The sequence below is a fragment of the Lathyrus oleraceus genome, chromosome 1, assembly GCF_024323335.1.
Source record: "Lathyrus oleraceus cultivar Zhongwan6 chromosome 1, CAAS_Psat_ZW6_1.0, whole genome shotgun sequence".
NCBI classification, from domain to species: Eukaryota; Viridiplantae; Streptophyta; class Magnoliopsida; order Fabales; family Fabaceae; genus Lathyrus; species Lathyrus oleraceus.
In genome coordinates, this window is record NC_066579.1 from 157,597,571 (window position 1) to 157,606,664 (window position 9,094).

A 9,094-nucleotide genomic window follows, 5' to 3' on the forward strand; every position below is an offset into this window, starting at 1 on the left:
AATGAGTTTAGTACATACATCAACACTGGTTCCAAACTTGAACATTCCGAACCACATAATGAAAAAGTGAATACCTAAGAGTATATTTTCATTTTCGTGCAATTGTTAATCAACAAGAGACAGCTTCTGTCACGCCAGATACTTGTATATGCACTTGGAATGATGAGAATGGGAAGTTCTTCAGCTTGTTCAACTCACTCTCTTCACCGGTCTCTATGTATTATCTCTCTAGAATTTTGAACTACTTTCCTTTCTTCAAAGATGTCCTTTTATAGTTATATCCCACTAGGGTTTTACATTGTCTTGGATCATGGCCTTTGTGAGAATTCATGAATTGTAGCTAAAAGAATCAAAATAATTCCCTATAATTCTTCTATTTCGTGCCCCTGCAGAATCTTGTATGATTAGCATGTGGGGGACAAGGTGTAACGTGACAAACTTGTGGCTAAGGGATTTATGCGCTCGTGGTTGAATCTATCCTTTGTAGCAGCAAGGCGCTGTAGTGGATGTAATATGGTGGAGAGTTTTGTTTTCAAGAGTTTGTTACTTCCTCTTGACCTTTTAATAAGATTAACTTCTTAAAAGATTAATGTTTATGACGGTAGATTTTAGTTACCGCACATTTGAAAGGTAGAGAGTTGTGGCTTTGGGAAAAACAACTTTTTCTCCTTCACTTAATGATGGTAGAATTTGTTGCTTTTGTTTTGCATGGTGAGATTTGTCTTTTAAATTGTATCACCGAGTTGGATTGTAAGATGATGGTGTTAGGTATAACTAGAGAAATTGCATGTAATTCCTTATAATAATTTGAAGGAAAATATTTTTTTCTCCATATATTTTGTAATATATACATTACTTACCATTTTTTGGTTACGTAGCCTAATGGCTCGAGTCCACTTTAGTTAAGTTGAACAAGTGGGATCTCGCGGGTTCATACTTGTGCCCCTACACCTGATGTCCCTATACAGTAGCTACCAACTGAGATGTCTTAAGAGAACCATTACTTATCAATTGTGTCCCTTCATGTAATGGATAATTTTTATGATAGTGCTCACATACAGAAGAAAAAAAGTTTATATCAACAACCTAAATATTACAATTAAATATAAAATTAATATATTATTAAATTACATATTTAATATTATTATTGTTAATTTTAAAAATATCAAACGTAACCATCAACTTTAGGCTTCAAAACACATTGGGCCTACCCAACACACACTTTACCCAAATAATTTCATATAAATTTGTGATTGCATTCCCATTTGCCCTAGTAGCAAGGATCGGTGTTGCATCACCAAAATGAGGCGATTTGTTTCTCTCTTTGATTTATCTCTCACCGGTATGAAACCTTTTATTATATATTTGTCATGCTTTCGTATATATGATATGATTACACATATATACTTGATATGATCACACATATATAATTGCATATTGAATTGATTACGGTGTTGTTTCAACACATCAATTGTGTTTTCATTAGACTCTAATCACTACTATATGAAAAAAAAATCCAATTAGTTTGTTTTATGTTATAAATGATTTTGTGAATATTTACCTAAAGTCTTTTATCATACTTAATCTTGAGTATGTTGTTTTGTCTAAATAAGATTAATGAGTGAAGAAACAAAGTTGGTCCCTCGACTATCATTTCATATCTGAGCATATGGATGCCAATAATTTGGCTTTATATTTCTATAATTTCTATTATGTTTTGCGTTATAGTTGTGATGTGCAACCTACATCAAAATCGACCGTAATTTCTTTGATTAAAATGAGCAAAAGAATCTACGATAAAGATGGTATTAATGAGTATTTTTATTTTTATTTTTTACAATAGTCTATTTTAAATTAATTTTATATGTCTAATGGAATTATTATTTTTAATATTTTATTTGAATATGTAGGTTTTATCCTGATATGTCCCATTTTTTGTTAGATTCAGAAATGAAACTATCATCAAATAAATATGAAGGTAATATACATGTTTATGTTAACATGTTTTACAAAGATTTTGGATAAGTTTGTAATTTTGCCTGCATGGAATTTGATTGTTTTCTCCTTTTTTGTTTCAATTGTGATTTAACTTTACAATAAATTATCCAAATTATGCAATGTTAATGATTGATTCATGTAGGATTATTGCTGCTAAAAGATGAAAGGAGAAGAAAAGGAACTATGAAAAAGAGTTAGAAAAGAGAGTTGAATTACTTAAAATTAAAACGGATAATGTAACTATTGAGCATTTGATGGCGATGGTAAAAATATAATCTTAAATTCCTTTTTACAGATCTATATAATAAAAAAATTATGCTATGGCTATAAAGCTATGCAATTAAATGTACACATGAGATGTCGAAAATGAATCATAATCAAAAGGAATATGCTAAGATGAAGATGAAGATATGGGAGAAGATGAAGATAAAAATGATGATATGAGAAGATGAAAATGATGAGGTTATGTAATAAGTATATTTCCCAGGATGTTTGGTCATAGAAAAATGCCTAGCCCAGTGACCCGACGCTTGTAACATTGAAGTGATGAACATGTGTTTGTACTGAATTAAATGGATTTTACAATACCAATGAATCATTAATATTATTTATCGTATTATATCATAAAATATTTATTATTTCTTATAGAAATTGTTTTAATTTATATTCTTCATACCATTAATGAAAGATAATATAGTAAAGTCCTTCATAATTTCTACTTTTAATATAATAATAAATAAATATAATAGTTGTAACACCCACATATAATATATTCCTAGAATACATATTATACATAGTGTAATACTGGTACTGAAATACATAAGTGTCTAGAAGCACAGTGTACATATATAAATACATGCCCAAAATAACATAATGTGGCATAAATGTACATAAGAGTGCCCAAAATAAAACTACTGATCTAGATTATTAGACAATGATCTCAAAAATATCTACACGGCAGAAGAAAAGCCACTAGTCCTCAGGTAAGCAAGACATCACTCTATCTTGCCTTTACCCTTATCCTGCTCAGAACCACCTGAAAAATAATCAACAACATGGGGTGAGATAATAATCTCAGTGGGTTCCCTGTCTTATGGGTTCACTCGGCTCTACAAGGTTTTCTAATCAATATTAAACTCATATCTAACTCAAGTCAACAAGGGAACGAAGACTTGAGCGATGGGGAACTAACTCGCAATTGTATGGCAACATGCATCTGAGTTCTCATAACTCAACCACGATCATTATTCAGATCACGACGCATCAATTCCCCAACGGACTTACGTCTAAGCCAGGCCCGATTCATGCATGCTCGCATGATTCGACTTTCGCGGTGGATATCAGGTCCTCTATGAGGCTTAGTCCCCAATTCAAGCGACCGTCACCCGTATGGGACTCTAACCCACCTAGGGTATCTTTCACCGTATGGGACTCCAACCCACCTAGGTGTCCACCTTTCTCCCATGTCCGCCATGGTTGGGGCTCAAACCCAATTGAGGCTCGAATCATTGGTCCCACATCCCAATTCTTACACGTCTAAGCATACCAATAGAGATGTGTACCATCACAGAAAACACACGTTCTGAATACATGATCGGTTCTACAATCATCGGTTCCACGAACCATAACATAATTCATCAATCATAGGTGACTTCATTCACCATAATACACAAAAATAACATAGCATGTTCCATACAATGCGTCTCATTCTCAATCATGGCAACAATTCGTACACGACCTCCACATAAGCGTCGTACGAATGAATACCGTATTCTCACATTATCTAGATTATAAACCTCACTCATGACCTAATTTCAATCCTAGGTTACCTCACTAGACTCATCATGTAATTTTCACCATTAACATGTATTCAACATAAACATAGCATCACAATTGATTAATGGATGGAAGAATGCATTTAGAAACACTTAAGAAATGGATTTTGAGGTTTTTAACTTGAGTCAATCGATTGTTTGGGGAAGCCCAATCGATTGGTTCCACTCACATTTCTATTTTTCAAAATTTGCTGAGTGTCAATCGATTGATCCTGAGTGTCAATCGATTGATCCTGCTAAAAATTTCCATTGTTCATATACATCAAGTTTGTGCAATCGATTGACATGCAGTGTCAATCGATTGGTCCTGTAAAAATTTCATTTTTCTGCTAAACCAAAGGCTGTCAATCGATTGATAGCAAAGGCCAATCAATTGGTTCACTCACATTTTCCTTTTTCCACTTCTCAAAACACCATTTTCCTCTGTAACTCCATTTCCAATCAAACCCACACTCCTTCTTCCAACACATCCATCTCACTACATGCTCATATACACATGTACAACAAGAATCCCAAGTTCATAACTACAAGGATTTCAACATCATAACATAACCATAACAAATCATATTATCATACCAATCACAAAACACATCAAGACACATGTTCATGGAAATCAACAAGAGCAAGAACATATTCATCTTATAGCATGGATATTCATGATTTGTCTAACATTCTTCAACCCTAACTTTTCTAGAAACCTAAAGTTTCTAACTAGAACCCAACAAGAAATTGAAGAGGAGAAGTTGTTGAAGATGAGATGAGGATGAATATGATGGTGTTGGTTCCAAGCTCTTGCTCTTTCCAAGTTTCTTCTTCTACTCAACTAATCTTGTTTTCCTTTCCTCTCTTGAGCTTTCCTCTTTCTCTCCATTCTTTCTGATGCATAGAAAATGAAGTGGCTTAAGGTAGGTAGTAGGTAAGAGATAATAACATGTGGTCACCAATTACCACACGTAACATGTGGTTAGAAAAGATTACAGGTAATAACAAATATCTCAAATGACACCACACTTGTAGTATTTGTTCTACCGGAGCTATTGACCCATTATTAGTGTTACCAAAATGTCCCAATTAATAAAAGGTCAGATCCAAATAATATTAATTAAGTCAACCTGAACTCACTATTTGCTCTATTTATCCCAATTGGCAACTTTTAGAGCACATAGGAACTCAATTAATCTCAATTAATAGGAGTTTAGACATTTAAGGAAATACAGGGTATTACATCGGTACCCCTTAAAAGGATAAAACCGTGGATCTTTTTTTGCAGCTTATTCATCAAGAAGTTCCATTGAATATTAACATGCTTTTAATGACAAGAACTATTAAAGAAGAATGTTTCTTGAAAATTTGTGATGTCACATGCACTTATACATTTATATTTATAGTAGCAAGTGATAGAATAGCAAGGATATCGAACCCATGGGAAGTTGAAAGTAACTTAAGTTTATTTGCTAGAACAATCTTTTGTAAATGAGAATGAAGAAGACTAAAATAATGTATGGTTATCACAGGTTCAGTTTGATGGCAAGCAAATTCAAGAATAAGATAACAAGAGTAAATATGTTCTATGATGGATAGCATGTTGGACAATGATCTATTAATATGATGTTTTAGACATGCGCACATTATGTGTTATGTCATGCCAAGAAAGGTCAGAAAGTTATCTTATGGTGTGTCTCTACATCATCATAAACATAGAAAATAAATTAAGGGGACAAATCGATAATCCTTGAATGTAACTTTAATACTTGTATGGTTTTATTCTGAATATCCTCTAAGATTGTAGCTCAATATCTGTAAACAAGTTAATCCAGTGAATAACTCTATCAGACTATTTTCAATAAATTTTAATATGAAATCCACTTATTGCTGGATATCTCACAGCAAAAAGCTTGCAACTCTTTCTAAATTGATCATTCAAAGAAATGATTTACAACAGTTTCACACATGATAGAATGAGTCATTGGAAACAAATAATTCAACTGAAATGACTAATTGATGTAAACTTCATATAGGTCACCATAAAAGGTTTTAGCTTACAATGAGTTTAGTACATACATCAACACTGGTTCCAAACTTAAACATTCTGAACCACATAATGAAAAAGTGAATACCTAAGAGTATATTTTCATTTTCTTGCAATTGTTAATCAACAAGAGACAGCTTCTGTCACGCCAGATACTTGTAGCATGCACTTGGAATGATGAGAGAGGGAAGGTCTTCAGCTTGTTCAACTCACTCTCTTCACCGGTCTCTATGTATTATCTCTATAGAATTTTGAACTACTTTTCTTTCTTCAAATATGTCCTTTTATAGTTTTATCCCACTAGGGTTTTGCATTGTCTTGGATCATGGGCTTTGTGAGATTTCATGAATTGTAGCCAAAAGAATCAACATAATTCCCTATAATTCTTCTATTTCGTACCACTGCAAAATCTCGTACGATTAGCATGTGGGGGACAAGGTGTAACGTGACAAACTTGTGGCTAAGGGATTTATGCGCTCGTGGTTGAATCTGTCCTTTGCAGTAGCAAGGCGCTGTAGTGGATGTAATATGGTGGAGAGTTTTGTCCTCAAGAGTTTGTTACTTCCTCATGACCTTCTAATAAGATTAACTTCTTAAAATATTAATGTTTAGGACGGTAGATTTTAGTTACCGCACATTTGAAAGGAAGAGAGTTGTGGCTTTGGGAAAAACAACTTTTTCTCCTTCATTTAATGATGGTAGAATTTGTTGTTTTTGTTTTGCATGGTGAGATTTGTCTTTTTAAATTGTATCACCGAGTTGGATTGTAAGATGATGGTGTTAGGTATAACTAGAGAAATTGCATATAATTCCTTATAATAATTTGAAGGAAAATATTTTTTTTCATATATTTTGTAATATATACATTACTTACCATTTTTTTGGTTACGTAGCCTAATGGCTCGAGTCCACTTTAGTTAAGTTGAATAAGTGGGATCTCGCGGGTTCGAACCTATGCCCCTACACCTGATGTCCCTATACAGTAGCTACCAACTGAGATGTTTTAAGAGGACCATTACTTATCAATTGTGTCCCTTCATGTAATGGATAATTTTTATGATAGTGCTCACATACAGAAAAAAAAAAGTTTATATCAACAAACTAAATATTACAATTAAATATCAAACTAATATTATATTAAATTACATATTTAATATTATTATTGTTAATTTTAAAAATATCAAACGTAACCATTCACTTTAGGCTTCAAAACACATTGGGCCTACCCAGCACACACTTTACGCAAATAATTTCATATGGATTTGTGATTGCATTCCCATTTGCCCTAGTAGCAAGGATCGACGTCGCATCACCAAAATGAGGCGATTTGTTTCCCTCTTTGATTTATCTCTCACCGATATGAAACCTTTTATTATATAGTTGTCATGCTTTCGTATATATGATATGACTACACATATATACTTGATATGATCACACATATATACTTGCATATTGAATTGATTACGGTGTTGTTTCAACTCATCAATTGTGTTTTCATTAGACTCTAAAAAATTCCAATTAATTTGTTTTGTGTTATAAATGATTTTGTGAATATTTACCTAAAGTCGTTTATCATACTTAATCTCGTGTATGTTGTTTTGTCTCAATCAGATTAATGAGTGAAGAAACAAAGTTGGTCCATCGACTATCATTTCAGATCTGAGCATATGGACACCAATAATTTGGCTTTATATTTCTACAATTTATATTATGTTTTGCGTTATAGTTGTGATGTGCAACCTACATCAAAATCGGCTGTAATTTCTTTGATTAAAATGAGCAAAAGAATCTACGATAAAGATGGTATTAAATTTCTATTTTAAATTTATTTTATATGTCTCATAAAATAATTTTTTTTAATATTTTGTTTGAATATGTAGGTTTTATCCTGATATGTCCCATTTTTTGTAAGATTCAGAAATGGAACTATCATCAAATAAATATGAAGGTAATATAAATGTTTATGATAACATGTTTTACAAAGATTTTGGATCAAGTTTGTAATTTTGCCTGCATAAAATTTGATTATTTTCTCCTTTTTTGTTTCAATTGCGATTTAACTTTACAATAAATTAACCAAATTATGCAATGTTAATGATTGATTCATGTAGGATTATTGCTGCTTAAAGATGAAAGGAGAAGAAAAGGAACTATGAAAAAGAGTTAGAAAAGAGAGTTGAATTACTTAACATTAAAACCGATAATGTAACTATTGAGCATTTGATGGCGATGGTGAAAATATAATCTTAAATTCATTTTTAAAGATCTATATAATAAAAAAAAATTGTTATGGCTATAAAGCTATGCAATTAAATGTACACATGAGATGTCGAAAATGAATCATAATCAAAAGGAATATGCTAAGATGAAGATGAAGATATGGGAGAAGATGAAGATAAAGATGATGATATGAGAAGATGAAAATGATGAGGTTATGTAATAAGTATATTTCCCAGGATGTTTGGTCAAAGAAAAATGCCTAGCCCAGTGACCCGGCACTTGTAACATTGAAGTGATGAACATGTGTTTGTACTGAATTAAATGGATTTTACAATACCAATGAATCATTAATATTATTTATCGTATTATATCATAAAATATTTATTATTTCTTATAGACAATTTTTTAATTATTATTATCCATACCATTAATGAAAGATGATATTGTGAAGTCCTTCATAATTTCTACTTTTGATATAATAATAAATAAATATAATAGTACCCCTTAAAAGGATAAAACCGTGGATCTTTTTTTTTGCAGGTTATTTATCGAGAAGTTCCATTGAATATTAACATGCTTTTAATGACAAGAACTATTAAAGAAGAATGTTTCCTGAAAACGCCTGATGTCACATGCAATTATACATGTGTATTTATAGTAGCAAGTGATAGAATAGTAAGGATATCGAACTCATAGGAAGTTGAAAGTAACTTAAGTTTATTTGCTAAAACTATCTTTTGTAAATGAGAATGAAGAAGACTAAAATAATGTATGGTTATCACAAGTTCAGTTTGATGTCAAGCAAATTCAAGAACAAGATAACAAGAGTAAATATGTTCTATGATGGAGAGCATGTTGGACAATGATCTAGTAATATGATATGCTAGACAAGCGCACATAATGTGTTATGTCGTGGCAAGAAAGGTCAGAAAGTTATCTTATGGTGTGTCTCTACATAATCGCAAACATATAAAATAAATTAAGCGGACAAATCTATAATCCTTGAATGTAA

General features: G+C 32.0%; 1 long non-coding RNA gene across 1 annotated transcript; it reads left to right on the forward strand.

Moving 5' to 3' along the window:
• The first annotated feature begins 1,297 nt into the window (after positions 1-1,297).
• Positions 1,298-8,406, forward strand: LOC127123805 (uncharacterized). The gene is made up of 4 exons (XR_007803606.1): positions 1,298-1,342; positions 7,474-7,665; positions 7,743-7,810; positions 7,974-8,406. It is a non-coding gene; the product is annotated as an uncharacterized LOC127123805 (long non-coding RNA).
• The last annotated feature ends 688 nt before the right edge of the window (positions 8,407-9,094 follow it).